This window comes from Choloepus didactylus, chromosome 19, assembly GCF_015220235.1.
Source record: "Choloepus didactylus isolate mChoDid1 chromosome 19, mChoDid1.pri, whole genome shotgun sequence".
Taxonomy (NCBI): domain Eukaryota; kingdom Metazoa; phylum Chordata; class Mammalia; order Pilosa; family Megalonychidae; genus Choloepus; species Choloepus didactylus.
Genome location: NC_051325.1, coordinates 37,230,774 through 37,246,107, shown reverse-complemented (window position 1 = coordinate 37,246,107; position 15,334 = coordinate 37,230,774). Strand labels below are relative to the sequence as shown.

Sequence of the window (15,334 nt, the reverse complement as noted above, 5' to 3'; positions counted from 1 at the left end):
ATTATGCCTAAGAGGCACCTCCAGAGAACCTCTTTTGTTGCTCAGATGTGGCCTTTCTCTCTCTCAGACCAACTCAGCAAATAAATTCATTAACCTTCACCCCACGAGGGACATGACTCCCAGGGGACTGAATCTCCTTGGCAACATGGAACATGACTCCCAGGAGTGAGCCTGGCCCTGGCAGCAAGGGATTGAGAATGCATACTTGACCAAAAGGGGGAAAAAAGAAAGGTAACAAACTGAAGTCACAGTGGCTGAAATCCCAAATAGAGTCGAGAGGTTATCTTGAAGGTTTTTCTTACGCAAGCTCCAGCTAGACATTCCAAATAGCCACAGTACACCATGCCCTTACCAAAGTATTCCCCAAATACCTAGGTCCCTACCAGAGATTCTATAAAAGATTCATTCACTAAGTTTTATTTCTCAGAAACTTAAATCCACCAGAGTGTTCCCATGCCAGACAAGTCCTAAAACACAGAGGCAACAGCCTCTTTAAGAACAATCGGATGCAGTTCCTTTCCCCATACTGTTAACACCTGTTTCAATATGAACAAGTTAGACACCCCTGAAGATGGAGAAGGAGACTAAGTGAGAGGAAGGGGTAGTAACAAATAAGATTTAACAAAGGCCTATGAATACTGAAACCTTATATAAATACATATATATTTTTATATGCTGCAGTGTTGGAATAGCTGGAAGGAGGTAAATGACATACTGGAACTGTAACCTATAACATCCTTTGAAATATGCTCTATAGCTACTCATTGAATTGTGCTTTGAAAATCTTCACCTTTCTGTATATACCCTATATTGCATAACAAGGAAAGAACTGAAACCATGGAACTGTAACACACAACAATTTTTGAAATTACCTATATAACTGCTTCTTGAGCTGTACACTGAAAGTCAACATCTTTCTGTATGTATGTTATATTTTACAATAATGGAAATAGCCAAAGTTGTGGAACTGTGACCCATGACATTCTTTGAAATTTGTTCTCTATCTACTTGTTAAATTGTACTTTGTTATGTATACATGTTAAAGTTCACAATTTAAAAAGTGCATTACAATTGGTAAGACTTTAATTAGAGATATGAACAAAATGGACTTGGTTAGGACTAAAGTAAATCAGATTAAAGGGAAAAGGATGATATTGACTGTGTTTTAAAACTTTACCTTCTATGTAAGACCAAAGGAATTGATGTCTATTTGGTGGCAAATCTATATTTTCTGTAGTACACTATACAATTTTACTCGTATGGTCAGTTTATCCAAACACCATAATTACATGGAACCTTGAATAGGGGGTGAGAGCTGGTTGGTTTGTACAGGTTAGCATGAAGCCCCAATATATCCCAGAGTAATTTGGGCAGAGAATAAAAATATATTTGCAAAGCCTCCTTGAGGGACTGGGGAAAACTTGGAAATATTAAACTTCCCCACCTGGGGAATTCCTGATATTCTCACAAGCACTGGGGACTACCATCGTAGTAGGCCAAGTTCTCAATCTTGGCACCTGCCCTTATGAAGCTTGTTACTGCAAAGAAGAGGCTAAGCCTACTTATAATTGTACCTAAGAATCACCCCCACAGAACCTCTTTCACTGCTCAAATGTGGCCTCTCTCTCTCTAAGCCAACACTGCAAGTAAACTCACTGCCTCCCCCTATGTGGGACATGACTCCCAGGGGTGTAAATCTCCCTAGCAACCTGGGACATGACTCCCGGGGATGAGCTTGGGCCCGGAATTGTGGGGCTGAGAAAGCCTTCTTGAACAAAAGGGGGAAGAGAAATGAAACAAAATAAAGTTTCAGTGGCTGAGAGATCTCAAATGGAGTCGAGAGGTCATTCTGGAGGTTCTTCTTATGCATTTTATAGATATCCCTTTTTAGTTATTAGTGTTATTAGAACAACTGAAAGGAAATACCTGGAACTGTTGAACTGCAATCCAGTATCCTTTATTCTTGAAGATGATTGTTTAACTATTTAGCTTATATGTCGTGACTGTGTGATTGTGAAAACACTGTAGCTCACACTATTTTTATCCAGTGTATGGACAGATGAGTAGAAAAAAGGTGGACAAAAAGTAAATGAATAATGGAGGAGGGGACTATGAGATGTTTTGGGTGTACTTTCATACCTTTATTTTTATTTTTATTCTTATTTTCATCTTTATTTCTTGGAGTAATGAAAATGTTCAAAAATTGATTGTGGTAATGAATGTACAACTATATGATGATACTGTGAACAAATGATTGTACACTTTGGAAGATGTATGGTATGTGAATATATATCAATAAAATTGCATTAAAAAAACCAAACACAAAAAAACAAAGCGATAATTGAAGGTTGAAAACAAAGAGATGAACCAAGAGTAGAAGGCAAATTCAAAAGAAAGCTCAGCAAAACAAGTGAGTGAGAGGTATGTTATACAAAGGCTTAACCTTGAATCCACTTGATTTATTTAAAAAAGAGAACAAAGGGGAGATAGACATGTAAACCCACCATTGAATCCAGGGAGCTAAGCTCTAGGTACAGATCTGAACAAAGTGTTACGGAAGCACAGAGTCGATGATGATGCAACTGCTTGAGTGGAATACACTGAGATGATGTTTGCAATGGGATCTGAAGGATGAGTGTGAATTTCCTGATAAAAGGGTTGGCGGGACCACATTTCAAGTAGAGGGATCAGCATGAGAAAATTCTTAGCAGGAAACCCATGGCTGTTGCAGGTTGGGCACCTGGGGAAGCAGACTCTGAGATGGAGATCAGCATGCAGGATATTTATTAGGAGGGCTCTGGGATCAAATCCATGGAAGAGAGGGGAAAGAAGGAGAACTGGGTAGAGCGAGAAATGTAACTGTCCCAATGAAGGCCTCAGCTGATGCATGAGGAACTCTTCCCTGGGGTGGCCCTTCCGAGTTGTCCTGAACTGGGCAACAGGGCTGGGCCTCACTACTCCTGCTTTGGTCGGGCATTGAAAGAAGAGAAGACTTTGGGGTGAGGCAGTTTTCTTCATCCGAGGCAATCCTCTAAGAGGCTGACAGCTGAGGACCTTCCAGCAGCATTCCCAGCAGCCAGGGGGAATAAACCCTTCATTCTTGAAGAAGTTCTGGGTAGCACATCACAGGAGAGGTGGATAGAGTTGAGGCTGAAGGAGCAAGCTTTGAAATGGAGGACAATTTCGAGTTTTACCTTTGACTAGCTATATGACCTTGGACAAGTTACCTAACCCATTGAGCATTGGTTCTTCAACCATGCAATGGGGAAGAGTCATTCCTGAGAGATGCCTGGCACAAAGCAGTTGATCTGAACAGCCCTGCAGCCTTGCCATTCCCCCTCCTGGACACCCAACACCCCCAGCTGGTCCTCCAGAATGCCCATCAGCTTGGAAGTCCCTGCCCCACATCTCCATTCAAGGTTTGAATTCCCAGGAGATAAAGTCTGATTGGCTCATCTTGGGCTATAGTGCCTGCCCTGTGGCTAGGGGGGTATAGTCCTGTGATTGATAGCTCTCCAGGATCATAGGAAGTGTAGGAGGAACATTTCTCCAAAAGCAAGGTATACTAGGAAGACAAAAATATGAAATGTCTCCAGCAGACCTGATGTGATCCTATCCTACAGTCATTTCCAATCTTTCTTGGCTCACAGAACTCAATTTTTGTTCAAGTAGCCATGTGCTTATTCAGTGGTGGTTCCTTTAGGGGGCAGCTGTTTCAGTAGGATGGGTTCAGCTTCAAGCAAAAGAATGTCCAACTAAAGTGGCTTAAATTAAAAAGCTTTATTAATTTCATATGAGGAAGCTGGCAATAGGAGTGACAGGATTGGTGCAATGACTCAATGAGGTCACCCGGACCAAGGCTCTTCATTCTGACATCCTTGCCACATGGGCTCACAATGGACGGTGAACCAGGGCTGGGGTGGGGTAGGGAGAGTTGATGTTTAATGGGTACAGAATTCCTATTTGGGGTGATGGAAACGTTTTGGTAATAGATGGTGATGATGGTAGCACCACACTGTGACTGTAATTAGCACACTGAATTGTATACTTGAAAGTGGTTAAAACGGGAAATGTTATGTTATATATATATTACCACAATATATTTTTTTATATGGCTGCTGAAACTCCAAGCATCACATCCCAGTCAATAAGGGAGAGAAGAGAGCTCCTAGTATCTCCCTTATCAAGGAGGAAAATCTTTACAGAAGCCCCCAGCATACTTATCTTAAATGTCATTGACTAGAACTAGTTCACATGCCCACCCCTAGATCAATCAGCAGCAAGGGAGAATAGAATTGTCATATAATTTGGATCCTCAGATAATTTATCCCTGGGGACATAGATGCCCGGACCAAAAAGGCCCTCATTCCCTCAACTTCCAGGGCTGTTGGCTACATCAAATGGCTGGTCCTCAATCGGAGACAACTCCAGAGCACCACACAGGAATGACTGAGGCCTCTGTTGCCAAACCCAGCTTCCCTCACTCCCTCACAGATGTTGCTGAGTGTACTCCCCAATAAACTTCCTGTATGCAAATCTCCATCTAAAAGTCAGCTTCCCTAGAAACTGACCTAAGACAAATGGCAAATATGCAAGAAATGTGCCTTCTCCATTCCTTTCTTCCCAACCCCACTTTTCTAATAAGCACACACAGAAACAGTATCCTTCTCAACACAACACTCCAGAATGCCACTACCACTGGATCAGATCCATCACATGAGATGCAACCATTGCCCTAAACTATAAATCCTAAAACAATAGATCAGAGGGAGGGATCTTCTAGCTCCAACCTGCTTTGAATCTACCAAAAAAAAAAAGAACACGAAAACTTTACTAAGGACTACATAGATAGATAGCCAAATGACTTTTGACAAAAATTCCAGAATTTCACCAAGTCCATGGGGTTCTCCTCCCAGCCCACAAACATAGATGGTGCCCATCAGATGTCCTCTGCCAACAACTAATTAACCACTTCATACACTTGACGGCTACTGTCCCTAATCATAACAGTTGGGCCCACAAAGCAATCCAAGTGTATTTCCGTATTCTCTTGTTCCCAAGGCTAGCATTGGGAATTTGAAAAATCATTTAATATGCTAAGACAGTTAAATGAACAAAGTCATCACGTCTACTTCCTCACATACCTATCCTTGGCTGGTCACCAGCCAAGTTGAGAGAAACTCCCTTCATTTTTCCAGAGAGGCAGTGCACTTCTCTGAATGTCTTTGTTATTATTATTGATCTCCCCAGGTTTATTTATGGCCAGAAATGAGGAATCCAATTTGATTAGAAGCTGATTTGGCCTCCAAGGCAAGACATCAATACAACAGCTGAGACTCATGCAGGCTAACCCAATTTTGTTAGCGCTGATCGGGCACATTCTGAGTGGTTAGCAACACCCACCCTCACCCTTCAGCCACCCCTTCCAGCTGTCAGTTGCCTCCATCCCTTCCCACTGACCCAGCTCAGATGCTGGGTAATAAAGTAACAAACACAAGACACTGCCAAGGCTGTAGACACTCAACAATGCCATCTCTGAGGTAGTCCCCCAAAACCTCTCTCAGAAGGTGTAAAGAGATGGCTCATGCTAACTTTGGGGTCGGACCAGGCTGGGTTTAAATCCTAGCTCTACTATGCACAGCAGGTCCTCATGAGGAGATCGGGGCTAACTGAGATATCAGAGAAAGCCTCCCTTGAAGTGCAGGCCTAGGGTAGCCACTGCTGGAAGAAAAACCATAAGACACTGGGGAAAGGGCAGCAAATGCTGTCACCTCAGTGCCCAGGAGAGAAGACCCAACTGCAATTAGGGAAAGGGAAGAGAAAATCCCTAGGGGGTGGGCAGGAAAACATCTTGGGCCCAGACCATTAGATCCTTTACCACTGCAAGAGGGGCAGGTTCACTGAGAGGGTCCCATCCCAGAGACCCAGGGACACAATGCCTGCCAAAGACTGAGGCAGAACCAGGACAACAGAGAGCAGACTTCCTCCACTTCCATCCCTAGCTGGCAAATAGCAGCAGCCCACTGCTAGGGGAGGTGCAAGAGCCTAGAGGGAAGCTCTCCAAGGTGCAGGCTCACAGGCAAAATCCAAGGCTGAGGGTGGGACAGGAACACCCGGGAAAGCCGTCCAGCAACCCGGCTCCCACTCTAAACCCAGAGAAATGCTAGAGGGATTTGAAGCCTCTGATGCACTGAGGGTAAACACAGTAAGAACAAAACCCATACACAGCTCAACTCCTGACTAGACTGATTCAAACCTCTACACTAAAGGCCTAGAAAAAGAAAAGGCACGCCCATTTCCAGGCATAAATACTATCTACCTCAACCTCTACTGTCCTATACAAGAAGGCTAGCTTTCACAAACAATTAGAAGACAAACAAAGACCCAAGAGAAAATAACATACTGCCAGGAGACAAAGCAATCAACAGAATTACACTCAGATATGACCAGATGTTGGAACCATCAGACGAGGAATTTTTTTTATTGTGGTAACATATATACAGTACAAAGTTTCCCATTTTAACAACTTTCATGTACCCAATTCAGTAATAATAATTACATTCACAATATTGTGCTTCCATCACCCCATCTATTACCAGAACTTTTTCATCACCCCAACAGAAATTCTGTACCCATTAAGCAATAAGTCCCCATCTGCCACCATTCCCTGGTAATCTGTGATCTATTTTCTCGGACAGGGAACTTTAAATAACTATGATTATTATGTTAAAGGCCACAGTAGAAAAAGTAGACAACATGCTCTGTAGAGGAAAAAATCCAATGGAAGTGCTAGAAATAAAAAGAACAGTAACAGAGATAAGAACGTCTTAGATAGGCAATCAACAGACTTCACTTCGCTAAGAAAAGAATCAATGAACTTGAAGAGATGACAACAGAAATCATCCAAACTGAAACAGGAAGAGAAAACAGAGTGAGAGAAAATCAGAACTGAGCATACAAGAGCTACGCGACAATAACAAATGCACTAAAAGATGTGTAATCAGAATCCCAAAAGGAGAAGAGAAAAAAAACGGTTCAGAAGAAGTATTTGAAGAGATAATAGCTGGGAGAATTTTCCAAAATAAATGATGGACACCAAACCACAGATCCAGGAAGCCCAGAGAACACTAAGCAAGATTAGAAATAGACAAACCAAAAACCTCACCCTGGATACATCATATTCAAACTGCTGCAAATCAAAAATAAAGAGAAAAATCTTGAAGGCAGCCAAAGGAAAAAAGGCACATTAACATTCAGAGGACTAAAAATAAGAATTACAGCAACCACTTATCAGAAACTAAGCAGAGCAGAAGAAATGGAGTGAGATCTTTAAAGTGCTGAAAGAAAAAACTCAATCCAGAATTCTATATCCAGAGAAAATTCTTTCAAAATTGAGGAAGAAATAAAGACCTTCTTAGGTAAACAAAAACAGTGAATGAATTACCATGATACATGCTGCAAGACATGTTAAAGGAGTTCTTCAGGCAGAAGCAATATGATACCAAAAAGAAACTTGGATCTACACAAAGAAATGAGACGTTCCAGAAACAGCATATATAAAGGTAAATATAAAATTCATTTTTTTCCTTATTTTTAATTATTCTAAAAGACAATTCACTGTCTAAAGCAAAAACAGTAGCAATGTATTATGTGTTTGTAGAAAATGTAAAAATATGGTACTTATAATATGTAAAGCGGTACTATATTATCTGAAGGTAGACTCTGACCACTTAAAGATGCAAATTGTAAATTCTAAGACAACCACTAAAGCTGCCAGTCACTTGTCTCCACAGATATTTACTGAGCAGCTACAGTGTGCCAGGTTCCAGGTCCAGTCATGGGGATACAGCAGCGTGAGCTGTCAGCTCTCACGGGGCTCACACCTAGACGAGCCAGTGGGTCCATGGTGACAGGCTCCTGGCACAGGACTGGCGCACAAGAGACACTGATGAATGTGGATTTATGGGCACCCTGTCCCACTCCTTTATCTCTTCCTCTTTCCTGGGGCCTTCAGGTCATAGAGAGATGGACAGGACAGATGTCCAGGTTAAGTGTGACTTTTCCTGTTACCTCAGAATCGTCCATAGGACCAGAGCTGAAGACAAAGGGGTACCCAATTCCTTTCTCAAGATAGCCACCAAGGGGCAGCCAGACCAGCTCTGCTACTCCCAAGTGTCCCCCTCTAAGTAAGCAGGTGATGGGGGGAAGTCTTCAGAGTTGGGTGTCCTCAGCCTGGGGGTGGAGCATGGATGGCTTTTCCCTCCCCTGGAAAGGTGGAGAGATTCCCACACTCCACTTGCAGCCAAGAGAGGGCAGGCTCCAAGAGAAAGTGATGCCATTTAGATGTAGAGGCCAGCACCTCATTCCTCAGTCGGGTGCCACTTAGGTTCACCTGTTCTCAGGGCCTCTCTTAGTAAAGGAGAACTGGAAAGCCAATGAAATGCATTGTACTTAAACCTGAGAGGATGTAAGGATCAGAGCCCTTGGAACCATCTGTAACTGTAAAGGAGGGGATTTTCTGCATATGGAACACAAAGGCAAAAGGATCTAATAGATAAAGAGAGAGAGAAATTCCATGTTTGTAATACAAGTCCTTAAGCAAGCTAAACCTTTGGTTTCAGGTGCCCACAACTCCCTTTTCCTTTAATGCTATGAGTTAGGGTGTTTTCTCACTTGTCACCAAAAGAGCCCTGTGTGTGATAACTGAACAGATAAAATCAGTTTCCCCAGCTTGGAACATGACAGAGATAGAGACAGATAAACATATGTTTTAAAAAAAAATGAAACATGGTCCTTGCACTTGGAAATCATGAAGTCTGACAACAACAGAACCATAGAGTTCTAGAGACATCGAATCTTGTACTCTATTCCCACCTGTTACATCCTGGTTTGTCTGGTCTTTGGACCATTACCCCAGCCCATTTATTGGGATCACTCTCCTGTCTGTTACACACACACACACACACACAGCCCTCCTATCAAGCTCACTCTCCCAGCCAGGACCTGTAATTCTTACACACCTCACCACCCCTGCTCCCCAGTCCAACCCTGTACAATGTACCAAGGCAAAGCTCATGGCGCTGTGGCATGGTTGGTACACAGCAGCAGATCACCCACATGGCTTTTATGTCACAAGCATCCCACTGATATGCTCCATTAATGACCATTTGCGGGGTGACCTCAGGCAGGTGGAAGCAGACTAGGAAAATGGGGGTGGGTGGACATGATTTCTCCAAAGCCCTTAGGATCACTGAGAAGGGAACAGTCAGTGAGCTGGGTACCCCCTCCCAACCCCCACCTCAATCAGGGGTGGTTCCTTGTGGTTACTGTTAAATATTCAGCTCACATTTAAGATTTTCCATGGAGAAAGGGCTTTGTAGCAAGTTTTAAAAAATAAGTTTGAAAATCTCCCAAGTAGATGATCTCTTAAAATCCTATGCAATTGTGTTCTAGTCTAGTGTTCGAGTCTGAGTGTACAGACTCAAGAGTGATGGCAGGTGCCCACCCCCTCCATGGGAGGATGTCTTTCATTGCCCTGTTCCAAGCAGCACCAGCTCACACTCACCCCCTCCCAACATCCCCCCCAACCCCCACCACCCCAAGGGAAGAAGTCAGCATAGGGCCCTGCTTGCCCTTCCTAACTGGGCCCCATGGAGGCAGTTGGGCCCGGGCTTGGTGAGATGGGCCTAGCATAGACCATCGTGCCTGGCAGCCCGAGTTCCCTAACTGGCTCGTCAGAGCAGGCTCCAGCACCATTTACTGGATTGGCTTAGAGTCAAAGCAGTCAGTTCCCAAAGTCCAGAGCTCAGCAGTGGCTGGGGGACAGGGACCACTGGTTAGGACTCTATGCAGGAGGAGTTTGAAGGATTCACCTGTCATTTCTAAGCCTGAGCTGTGGGGTGTTTGGTCCTTCCTGGACCTGCTACCACTGCTCCTGAGCTCAGGACACATGTCCTCTGGTAAACAAATCCAGCTGTTTCCCTACCAGACCATGAGCAGTCAGAGTGCTGGGAGACAGTAGTGCCGAGCCATGGCTGTGGTCTTTGGGGCACAAGATGCTGAGGTCAGATTTGGGGCCACGTCTGCAGAAGCCCAGGCCTCAGCCTTGAACCAAGGCTTCTGTTCTTATTCTCACATTTTTACATTAATTATATAAACTGTTCTATACCTTACATTTTGATTTATTTTATTTTTATTTATTGTTGCACTAGCTCTTTTTTACTAACACTATATCTTAGAGAGCTTTCCATCTTAGTTTACATAAAGCAGCCTCACTCTTTTGTTCAGCTGAATTATCTTCCACGATGTCTGCACCATTATTTACTTCAACAGTCCCCTAGTCATAAAAATTTGCTTTGTTTACAGTCTTTTGCTATAACAGACAACACTACAATTAATTACCTTTTATATATTCCATTTCATATGTACAAGAATATATCTATAAGATATATTTTCAGATGTAGAATTGCTGGGTCTAAGGATATATACATTGTAATTTTTTATAGATTTTGCCAAATTACCCACCATAGGTATTTGCTTGCCTCTGCAAAAAGAGTCTCTGGAAGGATACACAAGAAACTAATAATCAAAGTGGTTGCCTGGTTTGGGCAGGAAGTACTGGGTAGATGGGGGACAAGGAAGAGAAAAAGACTCTACGTTGTGCATCTTTTTACACTCTTTGAGCTTTGAACCATATAAATGTATTACCTGTTAAAAAATAAATTAAAAATAAAACTTAACTTTAAGGAAAATAAAACAACTGGATGTTTTAGTTTGGGTTCTTCCAAAAGCAGACCCCACTCTGCCTGTGCCCAGAGCCCCTCAGGCATTCAAAGCCCCACTGCAGTGGCACGGCCCAAAAGGAAGCAGGAAGGGCACTGACAGGGAGGACAAGTGAGGCAGTGGCCTCCTGGACAAAAGGAAACAGGGACTCAAACTGCCAGGATTCCCTCCTCCTTCCTACCTCTGCTTCTCTCCATGTTCACTTCACCCTCTCTCTCCTTTCTCAGAAAGGCCTCTCCATGGGGTGAGTTTGGGGACATGGCCACCAGCTGTGCAAATGTTCTTCCATTTGCATGACCAGAAAGGAGAGTTTCCCTCTTTACCCATCTCCAGGTAGAAAATTCCCAGCAAAGATGGACCAACCTCCATGGCCCAGGAGGCAAGGTTACAGAAGAAGATGATGGCGCCCATCTGGATCCCAAGGCAGGGAGGTAGGAACAGTTGTCCCAGGAGAAAGAAGGAACATTTCTGGAAGGAGAATGGGTGCTGTTGGCAAAGCAGGACCTACCCCAGAAGCCTCTTTCTGTAGGCAGGCGAGACTACGCCCACCCTCGCCTAACTCCTTCCTACCAGTCTGCCTGCCCCCCTGGACCCAGCTGCCTCGGGACCCCAGTATGACCCTATCAAGGAAGGTGGAAAAGGCTTCCCACCTCACAAACAATCACATTCCGCCATTATCAAGCGTTTCTGGGTATCTACTATGTGCCAAGCCCTTGACATCCACTTCTCCCGTAATCTTTCCAACAACCCTGGGAGGTGTTCCTGAGGAAGGAGTGAGGCCTGGAGAGCAGAAGCCACTTGCTCAAAGTCCCTCAGCTATTAAGTTGAGGATCCAAGATTTCACCCCATGTCTGTCTAAAGTCAAAGCTCAGGACAGAAACTTGTCACAGCCCCACACTACCTCTAACAAATAGCCTTCCTGAAAAAGCAATAAAGATTTTGGCTTTATCATGATTTAGGCCAGACCTTGCCTGCCTGGTTGTTTCAGAGAGGTGCAGACTGGCTGTGGGGACAGTCACTGGGGCATGAGGGGACTTGTATCCAATCTCTGCTACTTCCTGGACTCCCAGCTGCCAGCCACGTATCTGATGACAGCGTTGCCTAAACTCTCTTGCCTAATTAAAAAATAAAATCAAAGAAAGAGAAAAAATTTTATTACACTTTACTAATGGTGGAAAATAATTTCAGGCATAAAAAGGCATTCAGCTGGCTACTTCCCAGACGTCAAAAATTAACAGCCACTACATTTTATTCCAAGGAATTAATGGGAATTTTTACATGGTGGCATAAAACACAGGGGACAAGATGAAGGACAAGATTCTTCATTGAAGAGCTCCCTTCCTTGCCTGCAGCAAAGACACTGGTTTGGCTACCCGCTCTGAGCAGGAGCTGTTGGCTCATAGGAGACCAAGTGAGTTATGTGGGGTCCGAAGGGGCAGATGTTGGGGGGCGGGGGGATCAGGTACAGCTTAGGTGGGAAGGTTCTGAAGCCCCCACTGCACACACATTTGCACCCAGGCACCTCCAAGCTGGCATCTTTCCTGCCTTCCACCCACTTGCTCTGCTCCACTCAACTTTCCCTTGCCTGCAGTGATTGCTAGGGGAATAGTATTAGCCTGGGGGCCAGCAGCCTGAGTTCTACACCCAGTTCTGCCCTGGACTTGCTGGTGGTTATGCAGCAAGATGCGGACCAAGATCCTTGTGTTTTGTTTTGTTTTGTTTTGTTTTGCCTATAAATGTGGGCAAAAGCCTGGGCTTTGGAGGTGGGCAGATCTGGGTTCAAATCCTAGCTCTGCCGCTAATCAGCTTCATGACCTTAGGCAAGTCACCTCACTGAGCCTCAGTGTCCTCCTCTGTAGAATAGGACATTCCCATTTCCCTCCTTGGGAAACCCATCCCACAGCCCCACAGCCCCAGTGAGTAGATGTCAGCTTGTCCCATCCTCTCTGGCTCTGGGGCCTCCCAGGTGGCCTGTTTTTGCTCTCTCTTACCCAGGACACGGGCCTGAGCTCCACTTATCATTCCCCACAAAGAGTTCACCCTAAAATAAGCCAGTGAGCTAGCGAGCAGTGAGCACTAAGAAAACCTCCAAAGGGATGGAATAGGCGAATTTAAGTCACTCACCCCACATCAAACAACTGAAAATCCCTTTGGAGCAGACATCAGAAACAGAAGCGAGCTACTCTCTGGGAAGCAGGATGGAAGCGGGGAGGAGAGGAAGCACAGGGGAAACCTTTCTTTTATAATTTAAGAGTATTTAGAAAAAGGTAGATTATGTTACATCATGACTTCCTTTTTCTTTGTTTGAAATGTTTCCAAATCCAAATTTTAAAATCAAATATATTCATTTTAAAAATAAATGTCCATATGTTAAATAATATTAACAATTAATTTATCAGAGAGACAGTCAAGCCTGGAGTGAAGCCATACTCCTCCCAGGCATTAGTCCACTCCTCAGCCTTAATGATCACCCCTCACTGGCCACCTCCAAGCGCCTTCTCAAGCCCAGACCTTTCTCCAGCCCCCGGGGGCCATAGCCTCCTGGACATCTCCCCCAATGTTCCACCTCCCACTCAGGGGCCCCAACATTGACCACAGCTTATCCCCAGCCCCCACCATCTCCTCTTCTGCCCAATGGTTTGAGCCAGGGTCCTGGGAGCCATTCTGGCCTCCCCTCCCAGGCCGGCCTCTCTCGAGTCTGTCCCCTGCACTCCAGGTCTCCTCCCTCCCCACCCCCCTCACCCCCAGTTCGGTCCCTTACACCCTTCTCCTCCCCGCCCGCCCTCACCCACACAGCCAGAGTGAGCTTTCCAAATGCAACATCGGTTCCCATCCCTCCCGCGGCTCCAACCCTTCGCAGGCTCCCTGGGGTCCCAGGACAATGTCCACTCCACAGCGCTCTGCGGGCATTCAACACCCCCCCAGGACCGGGTCACAGCCAGTCTCTCCGGCCTAGCTTCTCAACACTCCGAGTCTGGAGCTTTAGGCTCTGGTAGCAAACAAACTGCCTGAGAGCCCCGCACACCCAGGCGGCTTTCTGCCACTGTGCCTTTGCCCATACCGCGCCCTCTCCCTGACACACCCTTCCCTGCGTCCCCACCCCGAACACTCACCTACCGCATCGCTAGTCCCCTTGCACTCCACTTCTGTCACACCTTCCGGCCTGGTTCAACCAATCAGCAACTCCATTCAAAAACGTGCCATGCGAGGGGCCAGGGTTGGGTTTCCCAAGGAGGGGGAGGCCCAGGGCGGCTGCGCGGCGGCCACGGCGGGTGCGACGCAGCGCGCGCGGGGCCTTGAGTGAGCGCGGCTGGGACCGCACGAGCCGAGCGCGAATTCCGGGGAGCGACGGCCGCCGCGAGCGCGTGCGCCTTGGGTGCGCGCGCGGCCCGCGGCAGCCGGGAGCCTCCGCGGGGTGGGCGGGGAGGGGAAGGGCAGGCTTTGATGCCCGCCTTGGCCAAAACACAGTTTCGGTTTTTGAAGTTCGTACCTGCCTAGCGACAGTATTCTCATTCCTAAAGAGGTTAATATGCATATCTGGCAGAGGACGGAAATTAAGTAGAGACCAGATAACTTTGCCAACCACAGTTTGATTATTCAAGAGTGGAATTCCTGAGATGAAAAAGCACCCACAAGTGAAAAGATTGAAGGAGGGAATGGAAATGTGGCAACACAACAAAATGCTTTGGAACAGCTGGAACCTGACTATTTTAAGGACATGACACCAGCTACAAAGAAGACTCAGAAAATCGTTGTTAAGAAGAGAGACCCATTAAATTTTGGCATCCCAGATGGTAGCACAGGTTTTCTCTAGTAGATTAGCAGCTACTCAAGATATGCCTTTTATTCATCGATCTCCTGAATTAGGTGACTTAGATATCTGGCAGAAAATACCAATGAATAAGAGGAAGAAGATGTGGCCTGGCAAGTAGAAGATGTTCTGAGGTAGCAGAAAATAGCAGAGAAAGAACAGAGAGCAGCAGAACAACAAAGGAAGAAAATGGAGAAGGAAGCACAGTGGCTAATGAAGGAACAAAACAAAATTGGCGTGAAACTTTCATAATAAATGATCTTCAAATATCATAGTAGGAGAAATCTGGGCACCACAACCCAAGCAACATTTGTGGGGATTTAAGAGTATTTTCAGAACATAAACATGCTGCTTGATTTTAATGCGTTCATCAGGGCATCCGAGACACCAAGATTCTCCAAGAGTATTTTGCACTCTTAATGGCTGAAACTTAAAAAAAAAAAACAAAAAAAATTTATGAGACTATTTTGTTCAACATGCTCCAAATATGAGACAGTTGTTGTAAAGAAATAATTGCAAATGGAATATTCCAGTACCTCTTCAAGCTAGTGTTGCTAGCTAAATAAATGGGTGTAGATAATTTTATGGTGGAAAAGAACTCTGCTATTATGCTTTCCTTCAGTGTGCATAATGATAAAATAATTTTAAAGATCCTTTTGCATCCGTGATTACCTGATCTAAATCAGACAAACTGTTGTCAGAAACTGGTGTTTGCATACATTTCCTCTAATTTGAAAACGT

The 15,334-nt window shown here is 45.0% G+C and overlaps 1 long non-coding RNA gene and 1 pseudogene across 1 annotated transcript in view; one reads left to right on the top strand and one right to left on the bottom strand.

The window, feature by feature from the left end:
- Window positions 1–14,098, bottom strand: part of LOC119515564 — a 94,047-nt gene extending 79,949 nt beyond the window's left edge. Inside the window, exon 1 of the long non-coding RNA XR_005213089.1 lies at window positions 13,896–14,098. This is a non-coding gene — a long non-coding RNA (uncharacterized LOC119515564). The remainder of the gene's footprint in view (window positions 1–13,895) is intronic.
- A 160-nt stretch (window positions 14,099–14,258) lies between these two features.
- On the top strand, window positions 14,259–14,845 carry LOC119515282 (annotated as a pseudogene).
- The last annotated feature ends 489 nt before the right edge of the window (window positions 14,846–15,334 follow it).